The sequence below is a fragment of the Chlamydotis macqueenii genome, chromosome 15 (genome assembly GCF_036417535.1).
Source record: "Chlamydotis macqueenii isolate bChlMac1 chromosome 15, bChlMac1.mat, whole genome shotgun sequence".
Lineage (NCBI taxonomy): Eukaryota > Metazoa > Chordata > Aves > Otidiformes > Otididae > Chlamydotis > Chlamydotis macqueenii.
In genome coordinates this window covers 3755439-3773611 of record NC_141570.1, presented here as the reverse complement: position 1 = coordinate 3773611, position 18173 = coordinate 3755439, and the positions used below count along the sequence as shown (strand labels likewise).

The 18173-nt window shown below is 58.9% G+C and overlaps 1 protein-coding gene across 1 annotated transcript in view; it reads right to left on the bottom strand.

Moving 5' to 3' along the window:
* Positions 1 to 18173, bottom strand: part of LOC104482952 (ATP-sensitive inward rectifier potassium channel 12) — a 32321-nt gene that overhangs the window by 4580 nt on the left and 9568 nt on the right. The window lies entirely within an intron of this gene.

Genomic DNA, 18173 nt, shown 5'->3' with positions numbered 1-18173 from the left:
GGGGAGATGCGGGATTTCTGGGAACCCCAACAACACCAACGGATGAAAAACCTTGAGTAGCGCTGGAGTCGCTCCCCTTCGCTTTTCTCATGAGCTCTGCTGTCAGAGCGGGGTCAGGCTGCTGGAGAGGAAAGCACGGAGGCCAAGCTGCTCTCCTTAGCACAGAGATATTAATAAAGGTACGCTCGAAAGCAGCTCCATCAGTTCACATTGCCCGTGCCAGATGGACGGCTGCCCAGCACATCGCAACAGCGGCCGCCCGACCTCCTGAGCACCAGCTCCTCTAGGGTCAAGGGAAACCACAGGGAGATGTGGATTTAACCTCCGTTCTCCAGCCCAGGGATGGGAGAGGACATGGCCAACGTGCAGCCGGTTGGAGAAGGCCCCGGGAAGGCATTCTGCTCCCAAGGAGCAACTTTCCCAGCACATCCATTGGGACATGGAGCCATCTACGGTCACAGATGTGTTTTACTGGCCAAGTCATATGAAGGGACAACTGCCGCTGGGGAACGGGGAGCTGTTTTGATCCCTTCTGGAGGGCTCAGCTGCAGGGTCAGGGACCTGCCCTCAGCTTTGCCTGGGAGAGAGGTGACATGGACATGGGAGGGAGAGGTGGCCCAAGCCTGGTGGGCTCCCTGGTGCAGATGAGCCCATGGTAGGGAAATCCCGGTGCACCCAGCTGGGATGCTGTCCCCCCCCAGCCTCTCTGCATCACACAATGGACAGGATTGTGGAGAAGCCCCATGGCGTGTCCCAGGAACCCCAAAGAGATGGCACTGCAGGAACGCTTCCCAGACCACCCTCTGCCACAGCTCATCCTGTTCTTCAGCAACATGGGATGTGTCACTGGGGATGAAACCACCTTGCTGGCAGTGGGTCACGCGTGGGGCAGCAACGTGATGGGGGAGCGGGTGCAGAGCCCCCCGCGACACCCCATTCCCCCAGCGCAGAGATGCCTGGCTCACGCCTCGAGGCGCAGGCGAACCCGCCAGGCTGTACGCGCTGTGTCGGATCCGCTGGCCTGGTCGATGCGGTCGATTCCTGCAATCAGCTCGAGTGCCCGGGGACGCGCCGGGACGAGTGCGCCCTTTCCATTACATGGTGGCCGGAGGAGCATTGCCAAGCGCAGCCGGCCTGGGGCTGAATCAGCCCGGCTCGCAACGATACCCCAGCTTGCCTTTTCCTGAAATTCTCCCCAAACCCAGCCTGGGACTTGGGAATCCCTGCAGAAGCACTAACAACCCTGCCCAAACCTCCCAGGTGCTGGACACAGACCCACGTTTGCCACCATCTTGTATGCCAAACAACATATTTCCACTGGCAGAACCATTTTTTACCCCCAAAGCTGATTTTTCAAGTGCCGCAGCGTGTTGGCGTGGCAGCAGACCAAGCGATCGCACGCACGCGATCGCACAAAGCGAGCACGGCGGGGGCAGTGGGCACAGGATCCTCTCCCGCCTGACAGCCACGGCAAAGAGTAAAACAGGCCAAAACTGTTAATATTAACGGTGAATATTGACAGCCTCGCAGTCACTGGAAGTCAACTGGGACCAAAGCGGCCTTGCGGAGCCGGCGTGTCAGGCCGGCTGCAGGCTTCGCTCTGCCAAACTCTGGCCTGGTCACCGTCCCGAGTCTTCCTCCTGACCACACCGCTGTTCATTAATCTCTCTCCTCCTTTTTTTAACGAGAGCTGAGCATGTGGAGGCAGAAAAGGCATCTTCTCCGTCGCCCCTCGGGCTGGCCCCAGGGATACACTGAATGCTTTTTCCGCAGGGTGAATTTGCTGTTGGGTTTTTTTTTTAATTAATTCTAGATGCATTTGAGAAGTGAACAAAATGCAATGAGCTCCCGGTGACCTGCGAGAGGATTAGCTGGGGTCTGGATTAACTGTGCTGGGAGGGAAGATGTGCCCGGTGACTGCCGAGGCAGCGGCACTGCCCTCGCCCGGGGGGACGCTCCCGGGGACCCTTGGGCTCCTCAGCCACCACCCCTGCTCCCCTCTGCCTTCCCCCCTTTCCCTTCCCTCCTTCCTGCCCTCCTTTCTTGCTGTCTCTGTTTCTTCCTTTCTCTTTTCCTTCCTGCTCTTCATCATTCTTTTTTCCCCCTTCCTTTCTCCCTACCTTACCTCCTTCCTTTTATTTTTCTTCTCTTTCTTTCTTTCCTTCGTTTCTTCATTTCTTCTTCCATTCTTTCTTTTCTTTCTTTCTTCTCTTCCTCTTTCTTAATTTCTTTCTCTTTCTTTACTTCTTTGTTTTTCTCTTCCTTTCTTCCTTTCTTCTTTTTTATTTTCTTCCTTTCTTCTCTTTTTCTTTTCTTTTTTCTTTTTTCTTTTTCTTTTTCTTTTTTCTTTTTCTTTTTCTTTTCTTTTTTCTTTTTCTTTTCTTTTTTCTTTTTCTTTTTCTTTTTCTTTTTCTTTCTCTTTCTTTTTCTTTTTCTTTCTCTTTTTATTTTCTGTCTGTTTTTCTTTCTCTTTCTCTTTTTTTTTCTCTTTCTCTTTTTCTTTCTTTCTCTTTCTTTCTTTCACTCTTCCTCTTTCTTCTGCTTCCCCTCTTTCCCTAATTTTGCTCTCTTTCCTTCCTCCCTCCCTCCCTCCTTTCCCTTTCCCCCCCATTCCCGTGTCTGTCAGGGGTTCACCCCCTCTGAGCACCCCGGCCATCAGGGCACCCTTGGCTGCAGAGGGACGTCAGGACAGACGCTGCTTTGGGGACAGGGCAGCTCTCGTGCCACAGCCCGCATCCCACCTGGGCCCCCACATTCACTGGGGGTGCGGGGCCGAGTCCTCCCTGAAGCACCAAAGCTCTTGGGGGGCCGAACCCCCCCCCAGCCCCAGGCCGGCAGCAGCAGGATGGGGAGACGGCAGCTAAATAAAGGCGAGCAAAGCGGCTCTGTCGGAGCAGGCGGCCGCCTGCGGCTCGTACTTTATTTAGCACAGTTTTGTTTGGAAATACGCTTTCTCGAGTTCGCTGAAAGCTGAATTTCTGGTTTGGTTTTAATTTGAAGGCTGGAGCCCCACTCTGCTGCTGCGGGAGGCTCAGGCTGGGAGAGGGCTCGTGCAAACGCATGGAAACCCGTGGCTGGACGGGCTCTGCCGCCGGCATCGGCTGGGGACCACAGCCCCATGGCCACCCTGCATTTCTGTGGGTCACAAGTGCCATCCTGCAGCATCGCCCCACAACCAGAGCTGCCTCTGGCTGCTGGTGGAGGAGTTATGGAGGTTCTATCCCCCTCCCCACCTCCTTCCCAGGAGTTTTGCACTCCTGCCCATCAGGATTTTACCCCCTGGGAACAAACTCAAAACTTCCCCTAATAACCACTGCCCCTTCATCCCATTGTCCAGCGTCGGCGCAGACAGACCCATGCTGGGTGTCGGGCAGGACCGGGACCGTCCCCTGCCGCTCCTGCCGCGCGTCTTACAGCATTAATAGCGTTAACACGTAGGGAACAAAACAGGCCTGTAATATTAATAGCGGGAAGGAAGGGCCCACAGCTCCCTGCGAGCTCGAAGGCAGCGACGCCTTGGACTGCCCCAGCTAATGAGCCAACATCAGAGGCGACGACTCCTGCAGCAACCAAACTCCCACCGCGGAGCGGTTTCCCACAGAGAAGCCAAGTGTCTCCAGCAATTTACTAACTGCACAGCTAATTTTATTTTATTTTAGTTTTTTTAAAAAGGGGAGTTAAATGTTACAACAATATGCTGAACAGCCAGCGCGTCGGGAAAACGCGTCGAGTGGCAGGGAGGTCGTTAGTTAGAGCTGGCTGGATATGTCGATGCCATTTATCATCACACCTTTTCCTGTACCTCTGCATTTTGGGGCCGAAGAGGCAGCAACCGGGCTGCTGTCCCCCTCCTGCACCCTCAGGATCCACAATCCAGTGTGGATTTTCTCCTGGCTCATGGAGGCATGCGGGAAACCGGGCTGCGTTTGGGTGGGATCGACCCAGGTGAGGACTTGGAGGAGTGAAGCTGGGGCACGTGGGTCCCTTGGCAGGAGAGGTGACCAGCCGAGAGGGGACAGCACGAGGAGGTCACGCTGGGTGCTGCTGCCCGCTCTGTGCCGGGAGATAACGCTGCTATCTCCCGCAGTGATGCCCTTCATGCCCCAGCAGCGGACAGCAATGTCAGCGGAGAGGAGGGAGCTCTGCTCCCGGCACGGGGCTGTGGCTGTGCCGGCCCGGCCGAGGTTCCCCCGCTCACCCCATCCCGACAGAGCGACCTGGCGCTGGGCACCCACAAAATGGGGAGGCAGAGGAGCTGGGGGCTCCTCCAGCTGGGATGCAAAGCAGGGAGCCTGTGGCTTGCCCCCAGCCAAATGCATCCCCACCATGCCGGGGTGGGCATCTGTGATAAGGGTTGACACGGGACGGGTTGGGCCCTGATGAATCCGGAGGATAAATGACCCCCTGCTCCACCTCCACTGCCGGGAAGGACAAGCGAGAAGCTCCCACCACAATGCATTCCTAATGAAAGAAACCTGCTCCATTTTGGCAGAGACAAACGTGGAAGATCTCCATGGGCATGCACCCTTCCGCTGGACCCCCACGCACCCCACAAGTGCCAGCGAGCAGCCAAGACATCGCTGTCTGCAAGCCACGACGGCACACACCGGAGGGAAACTGAGGCACAGGGGACAAGGAAGGCCTTTGGCGGGGAGATCGGAGACAACGAGGTGCCTGGAGAGGGGCTGGCTCATCCCCGTCCCCCTGAGCCACGTGTGGATGCCACTGCGGGCGTGGGAGGAGGAAAGGGGCCACGTGCGGCACTCAGCACCGCTGGGGCTGGGTGGCTTGTGCTTAAGCACTCCAAAAGTCCTGCTAAACGTGTCCTGGGATCAGAGGAGATCCTGGGAAAGATCCCTTCGGAGGCTGCACAGAGCACACGGTTGGTCCCCAGCTCCATGACAGGACTGGGGGGACCGAGCATCCCGGTCTGGCCGCCTCCATTCCAGCCCCAGCAGCACTGGTACCCAGCCCCGCTCCAGCACCCACACGCAGCAGTGGTGGGACCCCAGGGCCCCCATCCACTCCCATCGCCCCCCGGGTGACATCCCCGCTATGGGAGGGGAGGAGTCAGGAAATGCTGCAGCACCCACGATCCCCAAAACCCACAGCCAGCCCTCCTGAAATCCCATCTCACTCGCTTGGGAAACGCTGGCTGTTCGTCTGTCCGCTCACATCCATACGGCCGGACAGCAGGACAGGGCTGGGGGTGAGGATGAGGATGAGGGCAAGGGGAGGGCGAAGGCCTTGGCAGGGTCAATCCAGACCGGGGGCTTCCAAAAGATGCCCTGAAACCCCAGGGCATGCAGCCAGACTGCCCTGCCCCTGCAACAGCCTTCCCCAAAACTCCGGGGTACCCACAGCCCCTTCCCTGCACTCCCTTCCCCACAGCCCCCCCCGCAGCCCCCCCGCAGCCGAGTCCCAGCTGCCCCGGCGCAGAGGACGGACGAGCGTTAATACCCCAGCAAATCGCCCCGGGAAGGGACAGAGCCCCAGCCACCCCCAAAAACAGGGGGGCTCCGGCCGGACCCTGGGAGGAGGGGGTCAGCCCTTACCTGCCGTGCACCCGGGGGGGTCTCCCCAGCGCTCCCCGGCCATGGCTGCGGGGTGCAGGGCGGCCCTGCTGCAGCCCAGGCGAGAGACAGAGAGTTTTAATTGAATTTCTAGATTATCCTGGGGGAGAAGTTGTAATCTCCTTAAATCCAACCTCTGGTCGAGTCCCGTAACCTACTGTCCTGCGCCGGGGAAGGGATTTAGCAAGGGGGAGGGGAAGTTTCCCAGCCTCCTGATGCTCCGGACCCCACGCTTCGCAGGATTTGTCCCGCAGGACGTCAGAGATCTGCTCCCGGCAGCCCCGCGGCCTCGGGAATTAAGGCTCTGCAGCGGCGATGCCCTGTCCCCTCTCCCCGTGTCCTGCCACGGTGACCAAGGGTGGTCCCGGGAGCAGGAGGTGGGTGATGGACATGTCTGGTGGAGCAAGGGAGCTGGTTGTGGGGTCAGTGAGGTGTTTGGAGGGTGAAGATGAGCCCCACTGCGTGGGGCCCATGGCTGGAAGGTGTCTGGGGCTTTGAGCTGGAATATCACCCAGCCTGCCTGTGCGCCGGGGGCCGGTGGGATGTGCAAGTCCCCTTCCCCACCTGGGCTGCAGTGGGCTCCTCCCAAAAAAGCCCCATCCCTGGAACGCGTGGGCCGGAGGGTGTCTTTTGGATGAGTGACCTTGGGGTGTCCCTGTGCCCGCCCCGTGCGCTCTCCTCCATCACATGGCCCTGGTCTCTTCTGCGTGCTCCTGAATCTGGGTAGGTGCCAGGCTCCCAAACCAACCTTCGAGACAAATTCTGGTGATGGGGCTCTGAACAGCCGATGGCAGAGCCGAAATCAGCCGGCCATGCTCCCGCCTGCCCTGCGTCCCTGTTGTGCCATTCTGGGGCCTCTGTGGGGTCTCAGGTTCCCATCAGGGGTGGTGGGTTCCCATCTGACACGTGCCAAGAGGCTCGGGGACAAGGCATCAACCCTATCCCAGCCTGTGGGGATCTCCCAGCTGCTAAAAATGGAAAAAGGGGACCGAAAGGTGGGTTTTCCCACAGAGCGCCGCTCTCACCCAATGCAACCCACCCCCCTTCCCAAGGAGCCGTGTCTCCTGCTCGAGGGAAATCGCGTGTGTGGGCAGAGCCCGCGCCCGGGAAATGTTTATCCTGAAGGCGCGACGTGCGGCGGGTTGGGAGCGATGGGGCTGCCAGCCGGAGCCGGTGGAGCTGTGAGGCGCGGGGAGAGCGACGCCGAGCTGCAGCCGGTGCTGAGGCGCTCTGCGTCGCTCTCCCCGCGGTGGCGTTTCGGCCGGGAGTCCGCACGGAGAGGAGCGGGATGAGGATGGGAGCCGGTGGGATGGAAGCAGGATGGGATGGAAGCAAGGCTGAGCCATCAACTGCTCATCAGCAACTTCCACTCTTTTTTTGGGCTTTAAACCCATGGTTATTCCTGCTCCATCCAAGCATTAGCGATTGCTCAACTCTTGGTGAGAAGCAGAGCCCATGTCCCGCTATCCCGGCCAATTTTCCTGGCTCCATGGCCGTGCCGGGATAAAGTTGCCATTCCCACCCAGCGGCTGCGTTTCCAGCTCCCTTCGGCATCGCCGTGGGTTAAGGGTGTCGGCAGAGCCCTAAACTTGATTTTTAACCCCAGGAGGAAGGAGATGGGGAGGAAGGACATGCCCTGCTCGGGCAGAGCCGCCCTCCCGGCCCTACTTACCCCACGGTCGCAGCGAGAGCCGCAGGTGCCGAGCCCGATGCCGCTAGCCGCGCGAGCCGCGGGGACTTTGCCGAGCGGCATGCCGCTGTCCTGGCTAATTGCTCCCAAGCTCAGATTACAGCTTCTCCTCTTCCCTACATGTACAGGAGCTGGCACCTCGGCCATGGCCTGGGGAGCCACCGTCAGCGAGGGGGACATCCCCCTTCGGTGGTGTTTCTAAGGGGTAGGGAGCGAAATTGCACTGTAGGAAGCCCAAGTTGCCTTTTACTGGTCTCAAGGGACTGGAAGAGAAGCAGCTCAAAGGGGATTTCAGAGATTTGGGGATGCGAAGGACCAGCCAGAAGGATGCAACAAGCTCAAACCTGGAGGATAACACAAGACTGGGGTGAGGCAGTTGGGGTTCCAAGGCAAAACCTTGGTTCTTTGCCATTTATTGATGGCCATGACCCAAAACCCATCTTCAAGTGTTTCCCGGGGAGGAAGAAAAATCCCCTTCCTTTTCTGTTGGGGGTGACAAACCCCCCTGGCACACGCGTGATGCTGCCTGGCATCTTAAAGACGAACGAGGCCTTTGCACCTCTTTGCTGCTAATAGTTTTCCTCTAGTTCATGGCTCTGCCCACACCAGTTCAAGAGTTTTAGTGTCTTAAATCCTGCAAGGGCTCCCTTTAGTGCTCTCGTTCCTCGAGCTGAGCCTGGTCGGAGGAGACCTCCTTCCCAGACCATACCGGGCTTCTGCCCTTTCCCCCCCCTGCCCTGACATCACCGGGGAGCCAAATGCCCCCCCAATTGCAGACGTGACCCCAAACCCAAGCAGCTCCAGAGGCAGCAAAGGCAGGGCAGGGTATTTTGGGGACCGTCTTTATCTGCCTCAGCGAAGATTTAGCGCAGGCGTTGCGTAATGCCGGGGGGGCTCACTGCTCCCCGTCCCCTCTTGCCATCAGGGATCGGCAGCTCAATTAATCCTCCCTCATTCCCTGCCCGCGGTTACCAGAGCCGGGCGTTCCCTCAGACCAGCCTCAGCAGCCAGAAGCCAAATCTCTGCCCAACGTCGGCGTTCACCTCCCCACCGCTGTCACCCAGTGCACCCACCTCTGTGCTCAGACTGGGGTGGCCGTGAAAGTACCCACCGGGCAGATGTGGGAGTCCCTAAACTAACCGTCTTCTCATTTTTATTTTTTTTTGGCCTGGCCTAAAAAATCAACCCAACCCCCACCTGTATTCCTGGGCAACCCTACAATGAACAAGGCGAGTGCAAAGCCCGGTGTCGGCGAGCCTGGGCACGGCTGCGCGTGCACACGCGGGTTGGTGAGGAGCAGGGCATCATTTCTCCAACAAGCAAAACCAAAACTCCAGCAAGGGAAGATTTTGGGGGACAAAGGCAGTGGCACTCCAGCCACAACAGCCAACCTAACCCCCGGGGTCCCGGTCCTGCCCACCAGCGTCCCTTGGATGTGCGAAGCCAGACGTCACGTCACGTCCCGGCGCGGCCGGGTGGCTGTGGTGGCAACGGGCAGGCACGGAGCAAAGGTGCCCTGCGGCTGGGGCAGCAGCCAGGTCTGGTGGCACTGGGGAGGGTGGGACGTGGTGACACGCCCCCGGTGAAGAGCCGCACGGAGAGTTACACAACGCCGCCCCGGACGCCCTTGGCTGTGTGCGCGGTGCACGCTCCTATCGACACGGCCCCGCTCGCCCTCCAACATCCCCGCGGGGAGAGAACTTTGCAAGCGGCGTAAATGCGAGCATACGTGAGCAGGAGGGGCCCTGCTCCAGCCCCCCCCCAGCCCCAGACCTCTCGCAGTGGTCACCAGCGATGCTCCAGCCTCGCCAGAATCCCACGGTCCCCTGGCTCGGCCATGCCGACGGCGAGGGTGTCGGGAAGGCTGTGACGATGCCGTGGGGAGTAGGGGGAACGGGACGGGATGAGCACCCACCACCAGCACCCCACCAAGCCATCACAGTGGCTAAAGCCACGACCCGGGGATTTTTAGGACATGAAGGACCAGCCAGAAGGCTGCAACAAATTAAAACCTGCCATAACCCAAAAAGTACCTTCAAGACTTTCCCAAGGAAGGAAGAAAAATCTCCCTCCTTTTCTGCTGGAGGTGAAAACCTCTTGCTAGTCCCACCGGTGCCCACGCCAGCAGCGGGGAGCCCTCCCCTCAGCGCGGTGGCAGGGTGCGGCAGGGAGGCTTTTGTCCACAGAGAGGGGGAAACTGAGGCACGGCAGCTGGATGGCCCCGAGCGTGGGGACCGGCTGCAGCCCATGTCATCGCCTTCCCCCCAGCCCGGCCTGGCCTGAGTTCGAGGTATTTATAAAGCTGATAAGGGAGTAGAAAGAATTTTCCGAACGCCGAGGTTACGTAACCTGTCCTCGCCCTCCACGGACATTGTCCATAATTATAGGCTTGGGTGCGGGAGAAGCTCTCTGCGGCGGGGGACACCCGCTGCCAGCGTCACCGCAAAGGCCTTCACCTCCTCTCCCTCACTATGGCGGGTCCCCAGCCCGTGCCATCGTGTGGCCCCATGGGACCCCATCCCTGAGGGACCCCGGTGGCATTGCCGCTGGTCCCCCGCAGCCCTGGGTGGGGGAGCCCAGGTTTTTGGCTGAGCTCTGGGTGGCTGATCCCCCCCTGGGGCGTGCAGACCCCTCCAGCCCATCCCAGCACACGCTGGATGCCAGAGCAGATGACAGCCCGAGCGCGGTGACATTGCCATGGTGACCGTCAACTGCCTCCAGTGACTGCAGGTACCCCCTGCCCTCCACCAGCCCCGTTCCCACCACTTTTTGCCCCATTACACCCACAAGCAGCTTCCAAAACCTCCTCCATCACCTCGCAGCTGCCTTCAGCTCCACCAACCGTGCCTCAGTTTCCCCAGCCCTGCACTTGGCACCCAGGCCGGGGGGGGCTTTGGGGGGGGGTGTCCCCTTCCCAGGATATTTTTCTCTCACCCAACTTTGGCCAAGGCAGAGGAGTTGGAGGGATGCTGAGCGAAGGCTGCGTCGCTGTGGCAACCTGCCGCGGCCGTCTCCAGGCGACGGCCCGAGCCTGTGCGGGCGCAGGGATGCTGCAGAGCTGCTCTGAAGTCAGAGCAAGAGGGACCAGGGTGGGGGGGGGGGGGGGGGGTATCCGTACGGATGCCAGTCCCCCCTCTCCACTCCCCTCCTAAAAACACAGCCTGGTTTGTTGTAACAGTGTGTAAAGACACCCCAAAACCCGACCATCGATTTGACTCAGGCAGCTGGCTGAGCACCGACAACCTCGTGGCACCCCAGGCCAGCCAGCGGCGATACCAGCAGGATGCTCCCGGGCGGGTGCGGGGCCCGGCCGTTTTCAGGGACACCTGCAGGGCTGTGGAAATAATTGCTGGTAATAAGCCCGTTAGCCTCTTAACCCTCATTAAGCGGCTTAGGGGGGACACGCGCCGTTATACGCAAACCCGGAGGTGGAGGAGGCCCTTGTCAGGGCACACCGGTGTTACTGCTGGGGACGGGATTTCAGCGGGTGCTGTGGGGGTGCCACGGGGGGCACAGCTCCATCCCTCCTCTCGGCAACCTCCCCCCCTGCATCCAGCCCCAACACCGTTGCTCTTTGCCGGCCGGGCCCATCGGCAGCTCCCGCCAGCGCTGAGCTGAGCGGCGGGCAGGGATGGTGATGATGGGCCGTCGCACCCGTGTGACGAGTGTGGGAGGTCTCAGCTGCAGTCACGCCAGCTGGGGGGGAGCAGGGTGGCTGACAGCGCGGGGCCCGGCCAGGGCCCGACATCACGGCTGGGGAACGGAGCGGGACGTTTCTAATCGCTCCAGTTGGAAAAGGTCCCATTTTTACATTTGCTAAATTAAAGGATGTCAGCGTCTGATGCCAAGTCCAGACTCCCTCGGAAATTTAAACTAATGACAGCGAAGAAAATGAGCTGAAACCAGAGCACAGGCGCTCCCACGTTACCCAGCCCCACCAGCCCTGACCGTGGCAGGGTTTAGCCGACAGCTTGCAAAGCACCGACTATCCCAAAGATCTCTATTTTTTGCCCCAAAATTCAGCTGTTCCCGCTCTGCTCGGTCCGACAGTGTGTTGCTGGCACCCGGGCAGGCTGGGCTGCTGTGGTGGGGTCACTGGTGAGACCCCCAGCCCCCAGAAGGCAAATATCTCCTTCTTTTGTGGACAGAGCTGCTCCAGGCAGCGGGGTTTTGACCGGCACTGGGTGTAGGGTGTCCACTCGCCCCCCACGGTGCCGGAGAGCAGAGTGGCGAGCGCCATGTCCGGATTTCTCCAGATCTGGTGATTCCTGCAGCCATCTCCCTCCTGCCTGGCCCCACGGGGGCCACCGGTCACCCCACAGCCCCTTCGCTGCCCCTCTCCCCGATGGGAACGCCTGGGCTCAGGTGAGGGTTTCGGTCCCCGGCACTCTCCGGGCTCTGCTGGGCCGTTTTTGTGCTGCAGCTGAGTGAAACCACAGGGTGGTGATGATTTGGTGGTTTGGTTGTTTTTTTTTTTTCCTTTTATAATTTTCTCTGCGAGATAAAATTAAACAAGCAAGCCCTTCTGGGAGCAGTGCGAGGAAGGGAGCCTGCTTTCCTACAGATGTGCGTGTCCTCAGTGATTGCAGCCACCAAATTAAGCCGAGTCTCTGTGGCCGGGTCATTTGCACGACCGCCCTCCTTCGTCTCCCGCGGTTTCGCTGGTAGGAGACTGGCTCGCTCTGCAGCCTCCCTCCCCTTTGGTTTTTTTTTTTTTTTCCCCTGACCTCATCACCTCTCCATCAAATTAGAGCTGTCTCAAGTGTGATGCTGGCGAAGGATGGGCCAGGACAGGACAGGATAAAATAGAATAGAATAGAATAGAATAGAATAGAATAGAATAGAATAGAATAGAATAGAATAGAATAGAATAGAATAGAATAGAATAGAATGAAGCCAGGCATCTCCCAGGGGACGGGGCGGCAGAGGAGGGGGAATGCCGTGGGTCGGAAGCAGAGAGGGGGCTCCCGACTGCCCTCCGAGCCCTGGCTGCAGCCCCCAAACCAAAGAGGAACGGCCGTGGCACAAAGACTTGCGAGCACACCTAAACTTTCCAGTTTTGTCTGGTTCAGGAGCCAGCGCAGAAGCCGTTGCCGGTGCAGACCGGCACCGCTTTGCAGACCACCGGTGGGTTTTGTAGCGCAATCTGGACCAGGGATCTATGCAAATCCCCAAGGCAGAAGTCTTTATGGAGGCATATGACAACCGAAAAAGAATAGCGCTCAGTGCTCTACTCCCACACGCCACCCCCCAACTTCACCATCATTTAAATCAGTCTTAAGTTGGAATAATTCAAATCAACACTGTCGTCACAGAGCCAAGCAGAGAGGTGACACAACTTGTATGCTGCCAGGGAAATTGCCCCCCTGAGACTCCAAACCCATCACTTTTTGAAGCCCCCATCGAGGAAAACAAATGATCTGGCAACCTGCTGCCCCTGGCCCTCCAACCCCTCCGGCCGGGGCTGCCGGAGAGATTTCCAAGCAGCTTTCCCCTTGGGATCAGCGGGAGGGGGACCATGGGGAGAAAAAAAATATCCAAGACATTCTGCTGAGGCTGGAGAGCCGCAGTTGGAAAAGAAATCAATGCTTCCAAAGAGAGAGATGCCAAGGAGATATGTTGTTCCCCAGAGAAACAGGACATTCCTCTCCGAGGGGGAGGACGGGAGGAGGAAGGCTTGCACCACCTCTTCCAGCTGCCCACCGTAGGTGCTCAGGGGTCTCGGTGCACAGCATCCTGCTTGGGCATCTTGTCCCCGCTGTGCAATGCCGCGGGCACAGATGGCATCGCAGCTACTGACAGGTTTTTTTGTGTGTGTTTTTTCATTTTTTTTTTACCCTAAAAGCACGTTTTCCATTCGGGGGAAAGGTTGCTGGGTTCTGCCAGCTGCCAGGCAGATGCGGAGCCGCTCTCCGGGCTCCCGGACACCTCCCTGACTTCCTGTGCCGCGCGCCCGGACCCTCCGCTGTCGCAGGGAACGTGGTGTCGGCAAACTCCTCGGGGCTCTTTCGGGAGTCACACGGGGAAGAAGCTGGGAGAAAAAATGATGCTTTGCTCTGGCCAGAAATGCCAAAATCAGATCCCAATCCAGTCCAGAGGGTGAAGGAATGGCAGTTTAGATTTTCCTTGCAAAATATTTTGCAATGGGATTGAGCTGGAAGCACGCAGGGGAGATCATTTCAGTCCCCTGAAACCACCCAGTTTGGCCAGTTCAGCATAATTTCTGCAGCAAATTGTTCCTGCAGGAAGTTTTATACCTGTGCCCTTGGGCAAAGGCTTGACAGCATCCTTTGCTAGGAACAAGGCACCTGCTCCTGAAGGAGGCACCTGGGGAGGCAGGAGGGAGAGGAGGATGGGGAGCGGAGTCGACCCGGCTATAAATAACCCCACGGAAAGGAAACAGGAGAAAAAGCAGCAAGCAGAAACCAGTAAATCCAGGAATATGGGTTTGGCGATGGGTGCTCAGTGCAAACAGCCTCTCATGTTCCGTGTGACCTGGTAGAATTGGGCACAAAAGAAAATGGGATCCATCGCAGCTCAACGGAGCAGGATCCAGCCCAGCCATCCCCTTTCCGTGAGCAGCGTGTCACTCCGACCCAGAGCCCTGAGCAGGGTGCGCATAATTCATGGCACGACCTCATCCACTCCGCTTCATTAACAAATATAAAGATGAGAAAGGGGGGGGTTAAATTCAGGTACCCGTTGGACCATGCCGACCCAGCACCGGCCTGGCTCCTGGTGTCACCGACACCGAACACCCGGCGATCCCATCCCCGCACGCGCCAGCAAGCTGTGAAATAGCCGCTGTTTAAGGCAATCATTATCTGCAATCTGCGATCCGGAGGAAAAAAAGCAGGAAAAGCAACTTCTTATTTTTTTTTTACCAATAAAGGGGGAATTGCAGAACGAGCGCGGTGGCCAGCAGGTCGCAACCAGCAGTGCTGGAGTGATTCATCCGAAACAAGCTAGATTTAGTCAAACTAGCCTAGAATAAGGCAGGGAAAACAGCCCGGGGTTTGTTCTGCTGACGCCTGCCAGGTATTAGCCCACAGAAGCTATGGGGCCAGCGGCCAGAAGACAGAGCAGAAGCATCCCCACCTCTCCTTTCCCCCCTGCCTCCAAAAAATGAATGGAAAGCTTCAATCCCAGCTCCCGTATCTGGATACTGCACCAAAAGGCGTTAAAAAGGGTTTATTTTCCCCCTCTTTTCCCAGCCCATCTTCCCAGAGCACATCGGTTCCCATCCCCAAAGGCTGCCGCAGGATCCAGGGACTCGGCACCGCTCGCGGCATCCACTAGTTTTTCCTGGAAAAATCATCTGAGGCACTTCAGTTTTGCTTGCGTGTAACTTATTATTAAAGCCGAGCAAATAATTCAAGGCAAAAGCTCCGGGAGCAACATTTCGCCTTTTCATTTTCCGCTCTCGAGCTGTCTGCAATTTTCCCAGCGCTCGGGATGATTTAAAGACCTGTCTCCGGACGGGAGCGCCTTGCTGTGACCGCGGCTGCAAGTGTTCGATGGCCCGAGTTTCACGTGTGTGGGTGAGGACGCGCCGGACACCTAAGCATGGATGAGTCTTTCCCGGTACCCTAATTAGACAAGCGGCATTTGCAAGTGGGTTTTTGAGTGGTTTTCTGTGATTGAGACCTGCAAACACTTCGTGCAGGGTTAACGACCGCCTGTTCGTCAGGCAAGGCTCGACGAGAGCTTCGCTTTGTGGCTCATCACTTTTCCAGCCTGGACAGAACGTTTTCGTGGATCACCTCATTCCCAGCCCCTCTTTGCACCCCAGAACATCACTGAGGACACGGGAAAGACGTGAGGAGGATGGGACGGCGGGCAGAGCCGCGGGGCCGTCGGGCTGGGATGGCTTTGACTTTCCAGCGCCGCAGCCATCCCAGGCATTTGCTTCCTCGTTAGCGGAAAGGTTAGGGAGAACGGATCGGCTCTGCGCAAACTCCCCATGGTGCTCGCGTGACGCAGGCTGGCGAAGGCAGCTCACCTCGATCCTCGGGCAAGCGCCAGCCGAAAAAATAGAAAAAGCAAGGAGGGGAGAGCCACGCTCCCGGCTTGCGGAGCAGGCGTGCCCACATCAGAGGTGCTGGAGCGAAATCTTGATATCCGCCCCACCCCATCCATCTGTCGCTGGGAACCCCGCGCTGGGGTAGAGCAGCGCCCGTCCTCGAGGCCGTTTGAGCTCTAAGAGATGCCGTCAGCGCCTTTCCCAGAGGACAAGGGCTGGTGTCTCCCGCTGCCGTGAGCCCAGGCGCTTATTGGGGATGCTGAGGGGAGTTGGAAAAGGGACCCGGAGAGCCGGCATCGGGGACAACCACGTCTTGTTCAGGGACGGGCCCTGCAGAAAGGAACTGCTCCCAGGTTCGGGCAGGGCAGCCGCTGCCGCCCGGTTTGTTTGCTTCGGGGACGGAGCAAGCCGATGACATTACCCGCCCGTCGTAAAGACCCCTCAGGGCAGCTCATACGTGGGTCAGAAGGAGCCACTTAATACCCCCCCAGCACCTGAAAGGAGCCGGGGCCGCTCCCAGGGCCATCCCAGGTGACCGAGCCCTGGCCTCCATTAGTCCCTGCTGGAAGCCCCTCTCCAGCCAAGCGGCTTTCTCCTCCCGTTGCGTAACTGCACTTTGTGGAGCAAACCCAGCCGTCGGCGATGCATTTTCTCCAACCTCACTCCTCACTGCTCTCCCGCAACGTTTTCCTTCTTCCTTTTGCTCCGGACAGTCACCGACGCACCCGGAGAGGGGAAGGAGACACAAACCCAACGCTCGTCCCAGCCGTAAAGCCAAACCCACGATGAAAAAAGGGGGGGGGGGGGAAGCACAGAGTGGTGTCAGATGCCTCTCCCCAGTCCGTCCCCTCCCGGTTTGCCTGTGGGGGTTTGACAAAAGTGCTTTTCGGCTGACACAATGATTACAGGGTGCAGAGACAGTTCAGTTGCACGCGGATTTGTTCCCTGCATTTCAAGCAGGGCGAGGGCACGGCTGCAAGAGCGGCTGCACCTCTGGCGGGGTCGCAGTGGTGGGGGAGAGAGGTTTTCGGGAGAGAAGGACGGAGGGATATTTCCTGGTCGGGCAAAAAAAGCAAGGAGAGAGCGGGCGGGAGCATGCACAAGTGTATGAAGCAGGCGATGCCGCCAGTCCGTGATTTGGGAGGATGCTGGTGCTGGTTCCCGGACCAGCCCGAGGTGGGAAGGGGAGAAGCTGGAGCCGCTGCTCCCTCGAGCAGGGTCAGATCTTGTGGCTTTGCGGGGGTTTGGGCAGCGGCAGCCCCAGGAGCGCGTGTGGGAGCATCTTCCTGGCGGGAACGTGGATGGAGCGGGGCAGAGCGGGGTGGTCCGGGCGCACTTGGACTCCCCACGCCTGCAGGCAGCGGGTGCTGGGCAGCGGGGGGGAGGAGGAGAGGAGGATTTCAGCTCCAAACTCAATCTGTTGGAGAACTTGGCCTGCTCCCCGTCAAGCTGAAAATAGCACATATGTACGGACGCGCACGCAGCGCTGGCTGTGTCCTCGCCCAGCGCTTCCTTCCTGCCGCGCTTCACGCAGCACCCCAGCCCTCCGCCTGCGGCCCCCCGCAGCCCCCGCACCCCCTCCGTGGGGGCCGGGTCTGGGCAAGAGATATTTTTTTTTGCCTCCTTAGAGCACCCTTATTTCCAAAAAGCGGGGTCAGCGCGCAGATGCTGAGCTGGAGCCTGGTCCTTTCACCTTCAGCCGCTTTTCACATTTACCACGAGGCCCGTCCGGCGGTGGCATCCCTGCCGTTATCATCTGGAGCAAGTGAGGATGAGCCCGGCTCACGGCTGGAGCTGAGCTTTATTAGAAACGAGCATCTGGCTCCAGCCCCCTCTGCGGCCACCGACCTGCGCTCGGGCTCAGGATGGGGCCACGAGCGCACGCAAGTCCCCGGGCAGCTGCGGCAGCAGGCTGGGAGCCTCCACGAGTTCCCAATATTTCTCTAGATTTTATCTCCAAAGCCGTTATTGGCGGTGGGAAAATAAAGACATCGTCCTCCTCCGCGGGGACACGTGCTGCCCGGCTGGGGTCGAGCCCCGGCCCTCGGAGGGACGGTGAACTAGCGGAGCATGCGGCAAGCTGGAGGATGGAGATAACCCTGGCAGCAGGCAGAGCTGATTCCTGCGGCAGAGAAGGGAGAAAAGAGCTGAGCTCCCCACGGACATCGCGCACATGGAATAATGGGAGAGCTTTGTGAGACATCGGCCGCAGCTCTGAGCACAGCTTGCGCCAAGCTGCGCCCAGGCAGGGGAGGCATCGCTTTGTGAAAACGCGCTTCTCGCCCCAAATCTCCTCTCGGCAGGGTTGCTGCTTTATGACGATGGCTGCCCAGCGCTGCGGAGCACGGCTGGGGACAGCGGCCGGGCGCAGGGGGACATCGCTGGCTGGGACAGAACGGAGCACAGCCCTAACGCACACTCGCATCCGCAGCGCGCCGAAAATGCACCCAGGCATCGCCAAAACCCCGCTGCTTTCCAAAGGCCTCTGAGGAGCGGCATTAGCGAGCGTGTGGTATCATCGCTCCTGAAACAAAGCCATTGTGGTCGAGGCAGGATCCTTATTAATTCCTTCCTCCCTTTAATTTCCTTTTTTTCTTGGTTCCCCTTCCAATCGCTCAGGTAGGGCGTGAGTAGGGCCCCGCCGCCGCCAGCCTGTGTCCCTGCAGCACAGTGCCACGGACGTTATCGCTCCGTGACACGGGGATGTGATGGGTGGAGGCATTTGGGGTCGATGCCGAGCCCAGAGGCACACGAGAAGAAGGGAGCTCAAAAAAACCCCACCAGCGATCGCCTTTCCTGCCTCCACCACCAGCACCCTCCTTGGCCACCCATCACCACCACAGCCTCCCTCCATCCTCAGCTCCCTCCGTCGCCCTCATCCCCCAGG